At 47.3% G+C, this 19,257-nt stretch overlaps 1 protein-coding gene across 5 annotated transcripts in view; it reads right to left on the bottom strand.

Moving 5' to 3' along the window:
• Positions 1-19,257, bottom strand: part of AK1 (adenylate kinase 1) — a 126,770-nt gene that overhangs the window by 82,993 nt on the left and 24,520 nt on the right. The window contains exon 1 of one of the 5 annotated variants that reach the window (XM_077283889.1): positions 9,961-10,161. The exons of the other annotated variants lie outside the window; for them this stretch is intronic. The gene's annotated coding sequence lies outside the window, so the exon portion shown is untranslated. Of the gene's footprint in view, positions 1-9,960; positions 10,162-19,257 lie in introns of those variants that run through there. 5 annotated transcript variants of the gene reach the window in all.

Genomic DNA, 19,257 nt, shown 5'->3' with positions numbered 1-19,257 from the left:
CGGTGGAGCCGTGCAGAGCCGTGTCGAGAGTAGCCGCGGTTGCAACGAGAGGTTCCACAGTAGGCGGAGCTGCAGTGGCTTGTGTGTTATGACCCCAATGGCGAGGGTCTCAGAGGAACGTGGAAGTCTGCAGAATACAAAAATCCAGCTCATAGGGCAGTGGTAACTGGGTTGACCATATATCTACTCCTAACGCCAACACTAGAAGTAGCCGGGGATCATTCCTACGTTGATTCTAGATGACACGCGCCAGCCGGAGAATCTAGCTACCCCTAGTAGAGGAAAACAAAGACCTTTCTTGCCTCCAGAGAAGGGGACCCCAAAGCTGGATAGAAGCCCCCCACAAATAATGACGGTGAGGTAAGAGGAAATGACAAACACAGAAATGAACCAGGTTTAGCACAGAGAGGCCCGCTTACTGATAGCAGAATAAAGAAAGGTAACTTATATGGTCAACAAAAACCCTATCAAAATCCACACTGGAAATTCAAGAACCCCCGAACCGTCTAACGGTCCGGGGGGAGAACACCAGCCCCCTAGAGCTTCAGCAAAGGTCAGGATGTAGATTTGGAACAAGCTGGACAAAAATACAAAACCAAAACAAATAGCAAAAAACAAAAGGCAGACTTAGCTGATATAACTGGAACCAGGATCAGTAGACAAGAGCACAGCAGACTAGCTCTGATAACTACGTTGCCAGGCATTGAACTGAAGGTCCAGGGAGCTTATATAGCAACACCCCTAACTAACGACCCAGGTGCGGATAAAAGGAATGACAGAAAAACCAGAGTCAAAAAACTAGTAACCACTAGAGGGAGCAAAAAGCAAATTCACAACAGTACCCCCCCCTTAGTGAGGGGTCACCGAACCCTCACCACGACCACCAGGGCGATCAGGATGAGCGGCATGAAAGGCACGAACTAAATCGGCCGCATGAACATCAGAGGCGACCACCCAGGAATTATCCTCCTGACCATAGCCCTTCCACTTGACCAGGTACTGAAGCCTCCGCCTGGAGAGGCGAGAATCCAAGATCTTCTCCACCACGTACTCCAACTCGCCCTCAACCAACACCGGAGCAGGAGGCTCAGCAGAAGGAACTACAGGCACAATGTACCGCCGCAACAAGGACCTATGAAATACATTGTGAATAGCAAACGACACAGGAAGATCCAGACGAAAAGATACAGGATTAAGGATTTCCAATATCTTGTAAGGCCCAATAAAACGAGGTTTAAATTTGGGAGAGGAGACCTTCATAGGAACAAAGTGGGAAGAAAGCCATACCAAATCCCCAACGCGTAGTCGGGGACCCACACCGCGGCGGCGGTTGGCAAAGCGCTGAGCCTTCTCCTGTGACAACTTCAAGTTGTCCACCACATGATTCCAGATCTGCTGCAACCTATCCACCACAGAATCCACCCCAGGACAGTCAGAAGGCTCCACATGACCCGAAGAAAAGCGAGGATGGAAACCAGAGTTGCAGAAAAAAGGCGAAACCAAGGTGGCGGAACTAGCCCGATTATTAAGGGCAAACTCAGCCAACGGCAAGAATGTCACCCAATCGTCCTGATCAGCAGAGACAAAACACCTCAAATAAGCCTCCAAAGTCTGATTGGTTCGCTCCGTCTGTCCATTAGTCTGAGGATGGAAAGCAGACGAAAACGACAAATCAATGCCCATCCTACTACAAAAGGATCGCCAGAACCTGGAAACGAACTGGGATCCTCTGTCTGACACAATATTCTCAGGGATGCCGTGCAAACGAACCACGTTCTGGAAAAACACAGGAACCAGATCGGAAGAGGAAGGCAGCTTAGGCAAAGGAACCAAATGGACCATCTTGGAGAAGCGATCACATATCACCCAGATAACGGACATGCCCTGAGATAGCGGAAGATCAGAAATGAAATCCATGGAGATATGTGTCCAAGGTCTCTTCGGGACAGGCAAGGGCAAGAGCAAACCGCTGGCACGAGAACAGCAAGGCTTAGCTCGAGCACAAGTCCCACAGGACTGCACAAATGACCGCACATCCCTTGACAAGGAAGGCCACCAAAAGGACCTGGCCACCAGATCTCTGGTGCCAAAAATTCCCGGGTGACCTGCCAACACCGAGGAATGAACCTCGGAAATGACTCTGCTGGTCCACTTATCCGGGACAAACAGTCTGTCAGGTGGACAAGACTCAGGCCTATCAGCCTGAAATCTCTGCAACACACGTCGCAGATCCGGAGAAATAGCTGACAAGATAACTCCATCTTTAAGAATACCAACAGGATCAGCGACTCCAGGAGCATCAGGCACAAAGCTCCTAGAAAGAGCATCGGCCTTCACATTCTTTGAACCTGGTAAATACGAGACAACAAAATCAAAGCGGGAGAAAAACAATGACCAGCGGGCCTGTCTCGGATTAAGGCGTTTAGCAGACTCGAGATACATCAGATTTTTGTGATCAGTCAAGACCACCACACGATGCTTAGCACCCTCAAGCCAATGACGCCACTCCTCAAATGCCCATTTCATGGCCAACAACTCCCGATTGCCCACATCATAATTTCGCTCGGCAGGCGAAAACTTCCTAGAGAAAAAGGCACAAGGTTTCATAACAGAGCAACCAGGGCCTCTCTGCGACAAAACGGCCCCTGCCCCAATCTCCGAAGCATCCACCTCAACCTGAAAGGGAAGTGAGACGTCAGGCTGGCACAAAACAGGCGCCGAAGTAAACCGGCGTTTCAACTCCTGGAAAGCCTCCACGGCAGCAGGAGCCCAGTTAGCTACATCGGAGCCCTTCTTGGTCATATCCGTCAAAGGTTTCACAATGCTAGAAAAATTAGCGATAAAACGACGGTAGAAGTTAGCGAAGCCCAAGAACTTCTGAAGACTCTTAACTGACGAGGGCTGAGTCCAATCAAGAATAGCTCGGACCTTGACTGGGTCCATCTCCACAGCAGAAGGGGAAAAAATGAACCCCAAAAAGGGAACCTTCTGTACACCAAAGAGACACTTTGAGCCCTTGACAAACAAAGAATTTTCACGCAAAATTTTAAAGACCAACCTGACCTGCTCCACATGCGAATCCCAATTATCAGAAAAAACCAAAATATCATCCAGATAAACAATCAAAAATTTATCCAGATACTTCCGGAAAATGTCATGCATAAAGGACTGAAAAACTGAAGGCGCATTGGAGAGCCCAAAAGGCATCACCAAGTACTCAAAATGACCTTCGGGCGTATTGAATGCGGTTTTCCATTCATCACCTTGCTTAATGCGCACAAGGTTGTACGCACCACGAAGGTCTATCTTGGTGAACCACTTGGCACCCTTAATCCGGGCAAACAAGTCAGACAATAGCGGTAAAGGATACTGAAATTTGACAGTGATCTTATTTAAAAGCCGATAATCAATACAAGGTCTCAAAGATCCGTCCTTTTTTGCCACAAAAAAGAATCCCGCACCAAGAGGGGAAGAAGACGGACGAATATGTCCTTTCTCCAGAGACTCCTTGATATATGAACGCATAGCGGTATGTTCAGGTACCGACAGATTAAACAGTCTTCCCTTAGGAAATTTACTGCCTGGGATCAAATCTATAGCACAGTCACAGTCCCTATGAGGAGGCAGTGCACTGGACTCAGACTCACTGAAGACATCCTGATAATCAGACAAATACTCCGGAACTTCCGAAGGCGTAGAAGAAGCAATAGACACAGGCAGGGAATCCCCATGAATACCACGACAGCCCCAACTTGAGACTGACATAGCCTTCCAGTCCAGGACTGGATTATGGGTCTGTAACCATGGCAGCCCTAAAACAACCAAATCATGCATTTTATGTAAAACCAGGAAACGTATCACCTCGCGGTGTTCAGGAGTCATGCACATGGTAACCTGTGTCCAATACTGCGGTTTATTTGCAGCCAATGGTGTAGCATCAATACCCCTAAGAGGAATAGGATTTTCTAATGGTTCAAGAGTAAAACCACAGCGCTTAGCAAATGAGAGATCCATGAGACTCAGGGCAGCACCTGAATCTACAAACGCCATGACAGGATAAGATGACAGTGAGCAAATCAAAGTTACAGACAGAATAAATTTAGGTTGCAAATTACCAACGGTGACAGGACTAACAACCTTAGCTATACGTTTAGAGCATGCTGAGATAACATGTGTAGAATCACCACAGTAGTAGCACAAGCCATTCCGGCGTCTATGAATTTTCCGCTCATTTCTAGTCAGGATTCTATCACATTGCATTAAATCAGGTGTCTGTTCAGACAACACCATGAGGGAATTTGCGGTTTTTCTATCACATTGCACCGAATTAGGTGTCTGTTCAGACAACACCATGAGGGAATTTGCGGTTTTGCGCTCCCGCAACCGCCGGTCAATTTGAATAGCCAGTGCCATAGTATCATTCAGACCTGTGGGAATGGGAAAACCCACCATAACATTCTTAATGGCTTCAGAAAGGCCATTTCTAAAATTAGCGGCCAGTGCACACTCGTTCCAATGTGTCAGCACGGACCATTTCCGAAATTTTTGGCAATACACTTCAGCCTCGTCCTGCCCCTGAGACATAGCCAGCAAGGCCTTTTCTGCCTGAATCTCAAGATTGGGTTCCTCATAAAGTAAACCGAGCGCCAGAAAAAACGCATCAAGATCAGCCAATGCCGGATCTCCTGGTGCCAGCGAAAAAGCCCAATCCTGAGGGTCGCCCCGTAAGAACGAAATAACAATTTTTACTTGCTGAGCAGAATCTCCAGATGAACAGGGTCTCAGGGACAAAAACAATTTACAATTATTCACGAAATTCCTAAACTTAAACCTGTCTCCGGAAAACAGTTCAGGAATCGGTATTTTAGGTTCTGACATAGGATTTCTGATAACATAGTCTTGTATGCCCTGCACACGAGTAGCCAGCTGGTCCACACTTGTAATCAAGGTCTGGACATTCATGTCTGCAGCAAGCATAGCCACTCTGAGGTAAAGGGGAAGAAGAAAAAAAAAAAAAAAAAACTCAGAATCTTCTTTCTTATAATCCCTCTTCTGCAATGCATTAAACATTTAATACTGGCCTGGCAAACTGTTATGACCCCAATGGCGAGGGTCTCAGAGGAACGTGGAAGTCTGCAGAATACAAAAATCCAGCTCATAGGGCAGTGGTAACTGGGTTGACCATATATCTACTCCTAACGCCAACACTAGAAGTAGCCGGGGATCATTCCTACGTTGATTCTAGATGACACGCGCCAGCCGGAGAATCTAGCTACCCCTAGTAGAGGAAAACAAAGACCTTTCTTGCCTCCAGAGAAGGGGACCCCAAAGCTGGATAGAAGCCCCCCACAAATAATGACGGTGAGGTAAGAGGAAATGACAAACACAGAAATGAACCAGGTTTAGCACAGAGAGGCCCGCTTACTGATAGCAGAATAAAGAAAGGTAACTTATATGGTCAACAAAAACCCTATCAAAATCCACACTGGAAATTCAAGAACCCCCGAACCGTCTAACGGTCCGGGGGGAGAACACCAGCCCCCTAGAGCTTCAGCAAAGGTCAGGATGTAGATTTGGAACAAGCTGGACAAAAATACAAAACCAAAACAAATAGCAAAAAACAAAAGGCAGACTTAGCTGATATAACTGGAACCAGGATCAGTAGACAAGAGCACAGCAGACTAGCTCTGATAACTACGTTGCCAGGCATTGAACTGAAGGTCCAGGGAGCTTATATAGCAACACCCCTAACTAACGACCCAGGTGCGGATAAAAGGAATGACAGAAAAACCAGAGTCAAAAAACTAGTAACCACTAGAGGGAGCAAAAAGCAAATTCACAACACTTGTGGCTGGCAGCACCTGGAGGTGCCGGTGGTGTGTGACTGCAGCGGGAGCTGTGGCGGTACCAGCAGGAGCTGGTGAACTGACATAGAAGAGAAAAAAAAAATAAAATTTTTTTTTTCTTTTTGTGCAGACTCTTAAAGGGCCAGTACAAGCCCAGAGACGTTGGGGTGTACTGTGTGAACTGGGGCCTGAGTGCCGTGGGGAAGTTCATGGGGTGTATCCCAGGGAGGGGAGTATCCCTAATAGTGAGCGGTGACCCAATTGGAGATAGTTGTCCAAAAGGGGGCGGAGTCCCAAAAAGGGGCGGTAACCCGAATAGGGGTAATGGCCCAAAAAGGGGTGGAATCCCGAAGGGGGGCTGAATCCCGAAACGGGCTGGTGTTAAAAAGCGGAGCACTTGCCCAAAAAGGGGGTGGAGCCAAAAAAGGGGTGGCAATCAGTGAGGAGCCACGTCTGTGTACTTTTTGGCTGAATGGAAAGTGTGTGCGGGGATTGATAGACCCAGGGAGAGAAGTGTCTGTGCTGGGAACCCGTCCAGGGGATTTTGTGTCACCTGAAGACACTAAATATCTCCAGGTAGCCACTATCTACATTGTCGCACCGGAGGTTTCCACATACCGTGAGGTAGCTGTAGACCCAATCTTGCCGTATCCTATGGTAATAGGACAAGATTTGGTAGCACTGTGGGAAAAGGGTGACGTGTTTGTGGGTGTAATTTGGATGTCAGTTAGTAATGTAGAGAATGCGCCCCCTAGAGGTGACAGTCCTAATGTAGGCCTGACCAAGGGAAAAGGTGCGATTGCCCAACTAACTGACCTGACGTCACTTGAAGTGTGCCACAATATAACTGGTAGTGGTCTGTTGGATAAAACAAGTGGAACTGACACCCAGACAGAGAGTGACTTGTGGGGTCAACGTACTGTGGAGTGTGACACAGACTCTGGGGGTGACTGTGACAAGTCAGGGCCAGTAACAAGGGCATGTGCCGTGCTGACGATTGGTGGTGACTCCCATTCAGACGGTGATGCCAGTGAGAAAGAAAGGCTCCTGAGACAAGAGGCTGAGCACAGGCTGAATGAGCTGGAGAAGGAAGTCTCGGAGCTCAGAGGTCACCTATTATCCAGGGAAGATGTGAAAGGGCTCAGAGAAGCATTAAGTGGTCTTCTACAAGAGAAGAAGATGCTGGTTGAAGACTCACATCTGCTAAGGCCCATCCTGACCAGGGGTCTGGAAGAGGGTAAAGCTGAAGAAGAGTGGGCATTAAGAGCCGAACAAGATAGTCACCCGGTTGTGGCAGAGGTCTTGTTGGAAAGGTCGATGGCAAAACAGGGGCCGTCCGTTCCTGAAGAAAGTGAGGATCCACTCTTCAAGTGTGTGATAGATGTACCCGAAGAGGCGCAAGATGCATGTACCAGTGAGAGTGTGCATGAAGCCTTTAAAAAGACAGTAAAAGCGTATAGTGTGCATTGGGCACTAGAGATGAAGCAGTTGGTGGTACGGTCGACTAACGAAGTCACAGTGAAGCGAGGACCGGTCCTCAAGAATATACGTCTACGGTGCTTCTGCATGAAACAGATGATCCTGTTAAGGAATAATGGAGCAACTCGACGTTTGGAGCAGGCCAGGGAAGCTCAAAATCGCCTGGGCCTGGTGGAATGGCTGATCGCCAAGGAAGAGTTAGAGGCAGTTACTCCTCAGTTAACTCAGTGTTGAGTGACCTAGGTGGGAGACCTGGTAGAGAAAATGTAGTGACTAAGGGTTTGGTGACACAGACAGACTGTGATTTAAGGGCCCAAACTCAAGGCCTACGTGTGGACCGCTGGGGGCGGGGTAATCCAACCAGAGTATGAGTATGATTATGAGTGTTGCTCAAAACCGTTTGAGACAGTCTTCTCGACTGGTGGGACAAGAAAGTGTGTGTGACCTGTTTCGAGATTTCAGGTGTTTGTCAGGTGTTCAACCCTACGGGTGTGAACAGAGGGGGAGGATATGTGATATATGTGGTGGTGTAGTGACCCCTGTGGCAGTTAGGGGGCGCTCTGGGCGCTCTGCGTGATATGCATGGAGGCGTATCTGTTGTGGTGATATTCGTGGTGAACCTGTAATCGGCACTGTTGTGAATGGCCGATATGTGTCGCAGAGGGAGTCTGCGTAGTAAGTCTGATGTTTTGTGTTTATGCTGGGACCTGTAGTCCCTCAAGAGTTTCTGTAATGTGTATAGTTAAGTTTGGGTGACTTACTAGGCTAGTCATGAGAGACGGGAGGGTCAGACTAGCCACACATCCACACACACATCCAGGGGTGTGGTTTCAGGTATATAATGTGACCAGGATGTGGGTCACATGGGAGGTGTGTCCGGCAGGTCCTGTGTGGTTCCTGTGTGGAACCTGTGTATGGACCTGACCGATGAAGTTGCTGGATCGTCCTGGGAATTACTAGGGTCCTGCAAGCACCTGGGAACGGTGCGGGATTGTCCTGGGAATGACTAGGGTCCCGAATGGTGCTGGATTGGCCTAGGAATGACTAGGGTCCGGAGAGCACCTGAGAACGTGGACTAGGCCACTGGCGTGATCCTGGTAACCTGAGGTAACGGGTGGAGGACGGGGTCCAGGACCTAAGCTGATAGGTGGAGGATGGGGTCCAGGACCTAAGCTGACAGGTGGAGGACGGGGTCCAGGACCTGTTGTGACAGGTGGAGGACGGGGTCCAGGACCTAAGCTGATAGGTGGAGGACGGGGTCCAGGACCTAAGCTGACAGGTGGAGGACGGGGTCCAGGACCTAAGCTGATAGGTGGAGGACGGGGTCCAGGACCTAAGCTGATAGGTGGAGGACGGGGTCCAGGACCTGTGGTAACGAGGTGACGACCAGGATCTGCGGAGCCAGTGTCCGTTACGGTGTGGGGAAGCTGCAGTCCTTCGGTGAGGTCCGGACTGACTACTGTGTGCCGGACAGGCAAGTTGGGGACCCCCGTTAGGCAGCTTACCCAGAAGAGTGTTAACAGAGTGTGGGGAAGCTGGAGTCCTTCGGTGAGATCTGGACTGACTACTGTGTATTGACCAGGCGAGTTGGTGATCCCCGTTAGGCAGCTTACCCAAAGGCTGTTGGAAGAGTCGGCAAGGTGGAGCAGGAGCTCCCGTCAGGTACCAAAGAGACTGTTGGTGCCTGTTGTATTCTATGTAATGAACTGTGCTTAACCCGGTTTATCTGGCTTAATAAACCGTATGGACTGCTTTCTTTTATAAACCCGTGCTGTATGCTTAAATATCGCGGTCAAGCGAGTGTCCCCCAACACTCTCAGTAAGAGAAACCTTACACCGCTGTAAAAGCGAAAACCTATAATAATCACCTTGCTTATAGGGCATTAGTCAGTACAAAACTGATCTGTCCGGGCGTCTGATGGAAACTTCAGTGACCCTATTGTAGGTCAATAGGATCTATCAGGATCTTTTTCAAACTGGAAATGACATAGATGTCATGACTCTTTCAAGAACAGAAACCTTGACGCTAATGTGAAAAGACCCTTCTTAATTTGCTAGCGGCCCCTATACTCCATTAATGGGGGTCCATACAGAGATGGATACGTACAGTTTGTCATCTGTGACATCTCTATGAGGGGACACAGTTCCCATTCCTTGTGATATCCAGATCCAGGAACCATGGGATACAAAATCAGAGAAATCATCCCCACAAAGGGATTTGCAAAAAAAATGGTGTCCATCAAAAAAAGCAACAAATGGCTAACTGTAGCTTCTAATAAAAATAAACGAATACATTGAAGATCACGACGGGAATAAAATATGTCATATTCTCCACGTTCACACACTGTACGGTCATTAAGGGAATGAAATCCTCGAGTCTTCTAAGACACGGCTCCGAGCAACAGGTGGTGGAGACAGATAAGTCAGCTCTCTGCACAAATGACCCCGCTGTCCAGACAGCTCCTGCACCCACCATTAACCCTACTGAATCTAACAGAGAATAATTCCCATTTAATGCAACACTACCCTTAATTAAAGGGCATCAATTATAAAGTCCTGAGCATCTGTATGTCATGTTCATCAGGGCTTGTTAATTGTCTGACCCCAGAGCTGCTGGTACTGCTGCATTACTGACCTGTCCGTGCCTAAGCAAGGGGAACCCAAAGGCCAAGGATGAGAAGGCTCGGTGTCTTCAAGCAGCTGCCCTGGCTATTTTTGCCACTATATATAGCTATGTTCTGCGGTGCATGCCGGGATTGGGATTTCTTACCATATCACGGCCTATAAAGGACAGCAGGCTCTAAAGATGTGACCTGCATAATAATGTGAGAGGAGCGAGAGCAGGGAGGAGACAGAGGAGGGAAGAAATACTGAAAGCTTCATAGTACAGATAGGAGCGTTGTACAACTTCCTCCTCAGCCCGTTAACCCTTATGGGTAGAATGTCAAAGCAATACTTAACAAAATGTGGAAAAAAATAAACAACAATATTACAAATTCTCATATAATTTTAGCACCATATACTATTATATAAATTTCTTATTTAATTTTTATTTTAATCTATTTTTAATTCCATAGTCCCTACTTGACTTTTTCTTTGCTTTTCTGTTCTTGGTGTATCCTGTAATGTGCATTCATCACATGATCTGTTCCGACTAGTTATCCCATAAAATGTATGGGTCCTTACTAATGAAACCACATACGTTGGCCGGGTCTAGCGGCGCGTCTCTACAGTGCACATGTGCATATTATAGACTGCGCATGCACAACCTGAGACACTTATATGTGGTGGGTAACAACAAATTATATTTTGGAGCTCCTGCCATGCCACATTCAAAAGAAGAAAAAAAATAACAAGAATTGCACCAAGTGCACAGGGTGGATAAAAAAAGAATTTGTGAATAAAACCTGAGGTCTAAAAGATAATGTTTCTCCTTGTGGAGAGTGACATACCGGCCCTGGCATATCAATGTAAGGAGACTTATTGCCGTGCAATGCTCCTCTGGGAAATTCAATATGCAAATTGCCTCTTCAGAGATAATAAAACCCGAATATTTCAGTTGTACTTTGTATTTTTAGAACTCATTAGGTTTTTTTTAAACTCTAGGAAAACACCTTTAATCATGAAGGTCTGGTTTGGAACCGCCTTAATGATTATTTTAGGAAATTGTTCAACCGGATATTCCCTAATTATCAGTTATTGTAGCTATAGCATCCTTCATTACAGTACTAAAGTACTCATTGAGAGTTTATCTTAATGTTTCATACTGGAAATTTGCCTGCTCACATGTTTGGACCACACATTAATCACTCTATAGGGGGTTCCATCTGAACCCTCAGAATGACGGGATTTGGACCCCCCCCCATGCCCTGTAAAATTCACATTCACTATAATGAGGCAGTAGAAGATACTTTGCACGTCGGCTGGCTTCCATTCCAATGGTGTTCATCTATAGTGTGGTTATCTATACTTTTGTGTCTGCCGCAACGGAAGCCAGATGGAGTACAAAGTTACAAACTGCCTCATTTATTACAGTGACTGTCTCTGTTGGGGCTCCATCAAGGGCACATCTGAACTCAACTTATTGGGCATTCATACGGATTCCCAGATGAGTCACAAACATGTGGCCCAAATGTGGTGTGAACAGTCCCTTAGATCCCTCAGGGGTTGTCATCCAACTTGTCCGCCTTCATGAATGGTAAACCTCCCCCACTTGCTTTGCAGCAGTATATCCTCATCTTCTGACTTTTTTTTCCTATGCAGCATTGAATCCTTTACTCTACTAAAGCAAAAATAGAAGCAGCTATTCATTCTGGCAAATCCGTTGTACCCTGTGTCTAAATAAAGAACCACGGCAGGTCTGCGTTTGGCAGAAAGAGGCAAATCGATACCGTCAAGGACAGACATTCTTTGCTACTAGGCCAGGTTCACACATCCCTAATATATGTCTGCAGGTGACAACTCCCAATCTCCTGGAAAGGATTCTCCAGAATACAGCTCTTTCTTTTAACTTTTCTCTTTAAAAAAAAAAATGCCCCCTTCCAATTGGCAATGCCTGCTCTTAAGGGAGACAATGTGTAAAAATTGCAAACTTTGGGCCCTGCTTCATCACTGGCATTTTTTTTCTAAATGTCTTTTATTACCTGTCTTGTAGTATGCCTTACCGTTTTTTTCACCAAATTCATAAGAAATGGTGCATCTGTGTTCATGACCTTTACGCAATATTAAAAAATACTCATTTATTTTTACTCTTTTTATGCACCTTTTTATTACAAAAACTTGCATGATCCATTAAAATGTCTTGCTCTGAGGGCTCACGACCGATTTTCTCGTACGAGTACTAATCATGGTTTTCACAAATATGTCTCATACCTATGCATTCTATGGGGCTGTGCACATGTCCGATTTCATCCACAGACTGAGTGGTCTATGGAATAAAATTGAAGACATGTCCATTGCAAGTCTATGGATCTGTGGAAAAAATCAGACTGCATTCAGATAACGTCTTCACGAACTGACAGAAAGGATAAAGCGGAGAAACTTTTTTTTTCCTCTCCATCTATGAGAAAAACTGTTGCCACTCTGATCAAACGCTGATCAGAAATAATCGGTTGTTTTTTCTTATATGTTGAGAAATTGGTCTTATGGGCCTACCCTAACATTTAGCAAAACTTTCTGAAAACAAAAAATAAAAATTATTCCGGGTGACAACATTTTTAAAAAAAGTTAGCGACTTTTGAAAAGTTGCAAATAATAAATTGATCCCAAATATCTGGCTACAAAAAACAAGTCTGCAATAGTGAACAGAGAAAAGAAACGGACAAACATGTAGAAAATAGACTCCAAAATAGCAGCAACTTTACAGAGGAATTTGTCACTAAAACAGCTGAAAAATGGGAAGAAGTAAACAAAAAAAAGCGCAAATGCAGTAATGAATGGGGACATTTACCTTCCAGGTTTACCTGTAGGCTGAAAATTATTTGATCACGTATATGCTTTGTAGAAAGCACTTTAAGAACCATAATAACCTACTGGTGCTTCTCACAAAATTAGAATATTATCAAAAAGTTAATTTATTTCAGTTCTTCAATATAAAAAGTGAAACTCATATATAGTCATTACTCACAGAGTGATCTGTTTCACGTGTTTATTTCTGTTAATGTAGATGATTATGGCTTACAGCCAATGAAAACTCAAAAGTCATTATATCAGTAAATTAGAATACTTTATAACACCAGCTCGAACAATGATTTTAAAATCTGAAATGTTGGCCTACATGACCGCGTATGCCGAGTACGGTCTTTTTCTTCATGTATAACCTAAACCAAAAACCTGCCCCACCGTCCCAAACCCCACCTTAAATAAAAACATAACTAATTATATTCCTTTGGATATTTTGGCCACAGCGGCCAACTTTTATTAACAAAAAATAACATAAACATTAATACAACAATACATATCAATTCGAGGGGAGGGTTCTTGGAGCTAAAAGATCTGGCAAAACCCCACAAAAGAAGAACGACCACCATATTACCCTCAGCCGTGAAAACCAGCTCGAGGGCACCGTACATCCCGTTCCGGGAAGAGAAAAAACCACCAACAGCTCCCAGGGTAAAACCCCGTCCAGAGCCCATACCAAAAAGCCAGATCAAACCCCACAACATTTTAAATTGCCTGTAATTATGTTCCAATTCCTTCCCCCAACCAATTAGCGTCAACTCCAAGAACCCCCACCCCCCCACCACACAGCCACTGTGACAATAAACAAATCAAATATACAGAGAAATACCCGAAATTCCTCCTCAAACGCATGGAAAGTGTACGTCCAAAACCTCCCTAATTTTTTTATTTTTATTTTTTTTATGTATAACTTACATAAACATATTGATATACGAAAAAACCCACATGACTATTTCCCCCCCCCCATAACAAACCCCGTTAACCAAGAGCAAAATAAAAGGGAGGGTGGGTGGGTCTTCTTCAGCCTGGATTAAGGTATGGAATGGCGGATTTCCCGCACTTTTCCAACCACCTCCCCCTATAGCTCCTCCCCCCCCCATGTTATCCTCCTATCCCAAAGCAGGCATTATTTAAAACCGACCGGCTCAACGCAGTCATGGGGGGCCTCCGTCCAGCTGCGCCCTACTCCTGCCCCCATCTTGACCGCGTATGCCGAGTACGGTCTTTTTCTTCATGTATAACCTAAACCAAAAATCTGCCCCACCGTCCCAAACCCCACCTTAAATAAAAACATAACTAATTATATTCCTTTGGATATTTTGGCCACAGCGGCCAACTTTTATTAACAAAAAATAACATAAACATTAATACAACAATACATATCAATTCGAGGGGAGGGTTCTTGGAGCTAAAAGATCTGGCAAAACCCCACAAAAGAAGAACGACCACCATATTACCCTCAGCCGTGAAAACCAGCTCGAGGGCACCGTACATCCCGTTCCGGGAAGAGAAAAAACCACCAACAGCTCCCAGGGTAAAACCCCGTCCAGAGCCCATACCAAAAAGCCAGATCAAACCCCACAACATTTTAAATTGCCTGTAATTATGTTCCAATTCCTTCCCCCAACCAATCAGCGTCAACTCCAAGAACCCCCACCCCCCCACCACACACGAACAGCCCTGACCACCTCAGGCTCGTGAGTGCCCCAACGCCACCAATGCCCTTTCAACCCCTTCTTGTAATGCCAAAGTCCACAAATCAATTCCAATTGCATTTAAATGAACTCCATCCTCCAACCAGTAGTTACCCACCCCCGACTCCAAATCAAAATGCCTGACGCTAATACCCCCATTTCTGGAAACGAAACCCGAAACTGCCCTATTCAACTTGAGCCTAGCTCTGTTAATACCCTTCAAAGATCTCGCCACTCTCCACCGCTTCCTAGGCACAATATCGGACCACACGATCAACACCCCAGGAAATGATACCTGCAACCGCAAAAAATCAAACCGTATGTCCCTGATCAACTCTCTGACAGGCCGTACTCCCAAATCGTTCCCCCCCAAATGCATAATCAAAATGTCAGGCTGTCTATCTAAACGAACAGCCTTGGAAAATTCAGCAAGGGCCCTGCTCCAAACCATCCCCCTGTATCCCAACCACCGAATGACCACTTGACTCCTACTAAAACCCAACTGCCTACCGTCCGGCCTGACCTCGGCCCGCCGAGCCCCCCAGTGAACGAACGAATGTCCGAAGATCCAGGCTAAATAGGGGGAACCACCTGCAACAAGATACACGAAGAAAAAACACTGGAATCAAATACAAAATCGTAAGAAAAAAACACCACCTGAAATTAATGACGAACGTAACTTAAGTAACGATCCGAAGTCCACCTGCCAATTCGCCGTATGTCCTCCGCGCCCAAACCCAAACTATCAGCTTCCGAAGCCGCCCCAATACGAAATGAATGCGACCCGAACAAATCTGGAGAAAGGCCCAACTCCCGCAAACTACGTTTTAACACCGCAATAAACTGAAAGCGTGATAGAAATGACCCCTCTGCATGACACAACAAGGGGCCTGCTCTGCCTGACCACAATCGCCAGTATGCCTCCAAACATCCCCTAGGGCACATCAAAGACCCGTTAACCGTCCCCAATACCACACGTTGTCCTCTCCCCAACTGGTCAGTCTTCGAACGCCGAATCCAAAAAACGATACCCCCCGTCCAAACTTCCACATCCTCTGCCAACAAACCCCCAGCCCTGACCCTGGAGCTTGACACCAGCTCCCCAACCCGCATTGCCCCAAAAAATGCTAACGAAAAAGCAAGTTGAAACAACGCCAACTCAAAATTAGAACCACAAATAAACTCCAATACGCCGCCCAACCGTTCCAAAAGGCTAAACGAAATGGGGCGGCGCCGATCAATCGTCTGATTACCTCTCCTAAAACCCCTAAGCGCCTGTCTAACCAAAAAATGTTTCGTGACATCCACCAACCCTTGCAACTTAAAAGCAAATGCCAATCCAGCGACGAATTTATTTACTTTAGAAATCGACCAACCTACCTCGGCCGCCTTGCCGATTAAAAATAAAACTGCCAACATGCTATCTGCCTCGGATGCCAACTGGCCCCAAACAGATACCCAACTTTGCCATACCCGCCACGAAGCTTCATATGATGACCAGGTTTGACTCGTAACGGACTCTTGAATCAATCGGCCCGCTCGTCCAAAATCACGCTCCAAAGATGCGAAGGGCATTCCTCTCCTGAGATCTCCGCGTCCGGCGCCAATTCCCGAAAACGCTCCCACTGGAAACGAGACAATGCATCCGCTATTGAGTTCTGCACACCCGGTACATGCACCGCCGAAATACACGTGTTCAATTCCAAGCACCTGAAAACCAACTCCCTCACCAACTTAATTACGGGGGGGACGAGGCCGATAGACTGTTAATCACCACCACAACACTCATATTGTCGCAATGAAAACGGACCCTTCTGTTCGCGAACGTTCCCCCCCAAATGAAAACCGCCACGACGATAGGGAACAATTCTAACAAAACCAAGTTTTTTGTAAGGCCCAACTCCTTCCAATGGACCGGCCAACGTCCCGCACACCACCGACCTCTGCAATAGGCCCCATAACCGGCCGAAGCGGCTGCGTCTGTGTATATCTCACAATCAAAATTGGTTAAGACCTCCTGTTGAATCAATGACCGCCCATTGTAATTGCTCAAAAACCGTTGCCACACTAGCAAGTCGTCCTTGTGTTCCTTATTCAAACGAATAAAATGGTGTGGCTCCTTCACCCCCGCCGTCGCAACAGACAACCTGCGACAAAAAATCCTCCCCATGGGTATGATCCTGCACGCAAAATTCAATCTACCCAAAAGAGACTGCAACTCCCTCAAGGTCAGCTTCCGCATCCTCCTAGCTCTATCCACCTCTTGCTGCAGGAGGGCAAGCTTGTCCTCCGGCAACCGACACTCCATTCTCTCGGAGTCAATTAAAATGCCCAAAAAACTCAAAACAGTACAGGGACCTTCCGTCTTGTCCGCCGCCAACGGAACCCCAAAATGCTCTGCAACCCAAAACATAGCCGTTAACGCATTACGGCATACCGTAGAATCAGGCGGACCAATAAACAAAAAATCATCCAAATAATGGATGACTGACTGAACTCCCGCCACCTCCCTAACCGCCCACTCCAAAAAAGAACTGAATGTCTCGAACAAAGAACAAGAAATGGCGCAGCCCATTGGTAAACATCTATCCAAATAGTAACCACCATTCCAAAAACAACCTAACAACGGAACGCTGTCCGGGTGCACCGGAAGCAAACGGAAGGCCGATTCAATGTCCGTCTTGGCCAACAAGGCCCCAGGACCGTGCCTCCTCACCCACTGCACCGCTGCATCAAATGATGTATATTCAACAGAGCACAACTCTTGGGCGATGCCATCATTTACTGACCGGCCTTTCGGATACGATAAGTGCTGAATCAACCGAAATTTATTCGGCTCTTTCTTGGGCACTACCCCCAAAGGGGAAACAACCATCCGTTCCATCGGCGGGTGCGCAAATGGCCCCGACATCCTACCTAACTCCACTTCTTTCTTGAGTTTAACATCAACAACCTCGGCATGCAACATTGCCGACCGCAAATTCTTAATCGAAAAAGGAACCTCGTGACTCGGGGGAGGAATCCTAAAACCATCCGCAAAACCATTAAAAATAATTCCCGCCTTCACCTGATCGGGGTACCTATTTAGAAAGGGGGCCATCTCGTGAAGCCTCACCGGGCTCACCCCCTTGACCGGCACCCAAAGCTGGCTTTCCTTTCCCTTTCTTGAAACATTTTGAAGCCCCATGGGAGCTTCCGTTACAGTGGGAACACACATGCTTAAACTTACAGGTATTCCCGTATTTACACTGGCCGTCATTAAACTGCCAGCAGGTTCCGGACTTCTCCTTTGTTCCCTGAGTACCCTGACTACCGCTTCCGTGTCCCGCCTGCTGGTTGCCACTACCTCCAGCCCCGTGAAAGGACTGCCCGTGTCTAGCTGGAGCCATAACCTTCAGCCAAAGGCCTATATCCTTCTGGTCCCACCTAATCTCCGGCCTCACCGCCTTTCTCTGCCTAAACTGCTCATCATACCGCAGCCACGTCTGACCGCCATATGTACGATGAGCCTCCCCAATCGAATCTAAGTAGCAAAACAATCCCGAGCAGTTCTCGGGCGCCTTCTCCCCCACCACGCTCGCCAATATTGCAAATGCCTGCAACCAATTCAAAAATGTCTGCGGAATTAACCGCCACCTCCGTTTTTCCTCCTCCTCCTTCGTGCTATCGTCTTTTTTTCCCTTATCTAAGTTAAACTTCTCCAGAGGGAGCAGGGAAAAAATTTCCACATACTCATCCCGCCAAATCTTCTCTTTTACCTCCTTCTTCAAATGCGCTCCCAGCGGTCCCTCGAAACACACATAAACTTCCCCTTTCGCTCTATCGTCTAATTTAACCGTATCGCCTTTTTCCTTTTCCGTCTGAACCGAAACCGATACACCTCATGATGCTACCTCCAACACCCGACTAGGGCTTAACAATCCACTCCCTGACGGGAGTTCCGCTCCTCGCCCGGATATCCACGCCTCAACCGGTGATGTAGCAACCCCAGTCGCAGCCCCCACATCCAGTCTACGCAAAATTTGCGACACACCTTGCAACAAATCTCGCAGGCCTGGCACCTCCGCCACCCGGCCCCCCCTATCCTCCTGCAACCCAGCCCCTGTGGGCGACAAACCAGACATAGAATCATACTCACACCGCTGCGCGGGTGCTGTGTCCCCGCCAGCCGGACCTCCGGATTCCTGTCGCTCCGTCCCTCCGTGACGATCGCTGCCGCTCGCCGACACCTCCTCTCTGCATCGCTGCCCCAGGCCCGCGCCCCTGGCCTCCTCGTCACCAGGGGGGACCCGAGCGTGTTGGAATCGCTGCTCCGCTAGGACTCTCTGCCCCAGGCCCGCGCCCCTGGCCTCCTCGTCACCAGGGGGGACCCGAGCGTGCTGGGATCGCTGCTCCGCCAGGACTCTCTGCCCCAGGCCCGCGCCCCTGGCCTCCTCGTCACCAGGGGGGACCCGAGCGTGATGAAGCTGCTGGGCCGACCCGCTCCTCTGTCCGCGGCCAGTATCCCCGGCTGCCCCGCCGCTGGACGGGTTCCGGGTACGCGTTGTTCTGTCTTCAGGAGACCTCCTAGGTGACCGCGACCGATCCTGTTCCGCAAGCCCGGGCGAGCCAGCCCGGCCGTACAAGCTTCTTAACTCCCGTGCAGGCAGCTCGACATTGCTGTACCCCAAGAAAATATTTACTGACAACTCAATAATTAATTTTTGATCAAATTCATTTTATTTATATAAAGGACATTACACAACAATTGTCAATATTTTATTTTATTAAAAAGTTTT

This window comes from Ranitomeya variabilis, chromosome 2, assembly GCF_051348905.1.
Source record: "Ranitomeya variabilis isolate aRanVar5 chromosome 2, aRanVar5.hap1, whole genome shotgun sequence".
NCBI lineage: Eukaryota > Metazoa > Chordata > Amphibia > Anura > Dendrobatidae > Ranitomeya > Ranitomeya variabilis.
Note: the sequence above shows the minus strand (reverse complement) of the source record. Positions and strands in the feature narration are given on the sequence as shown.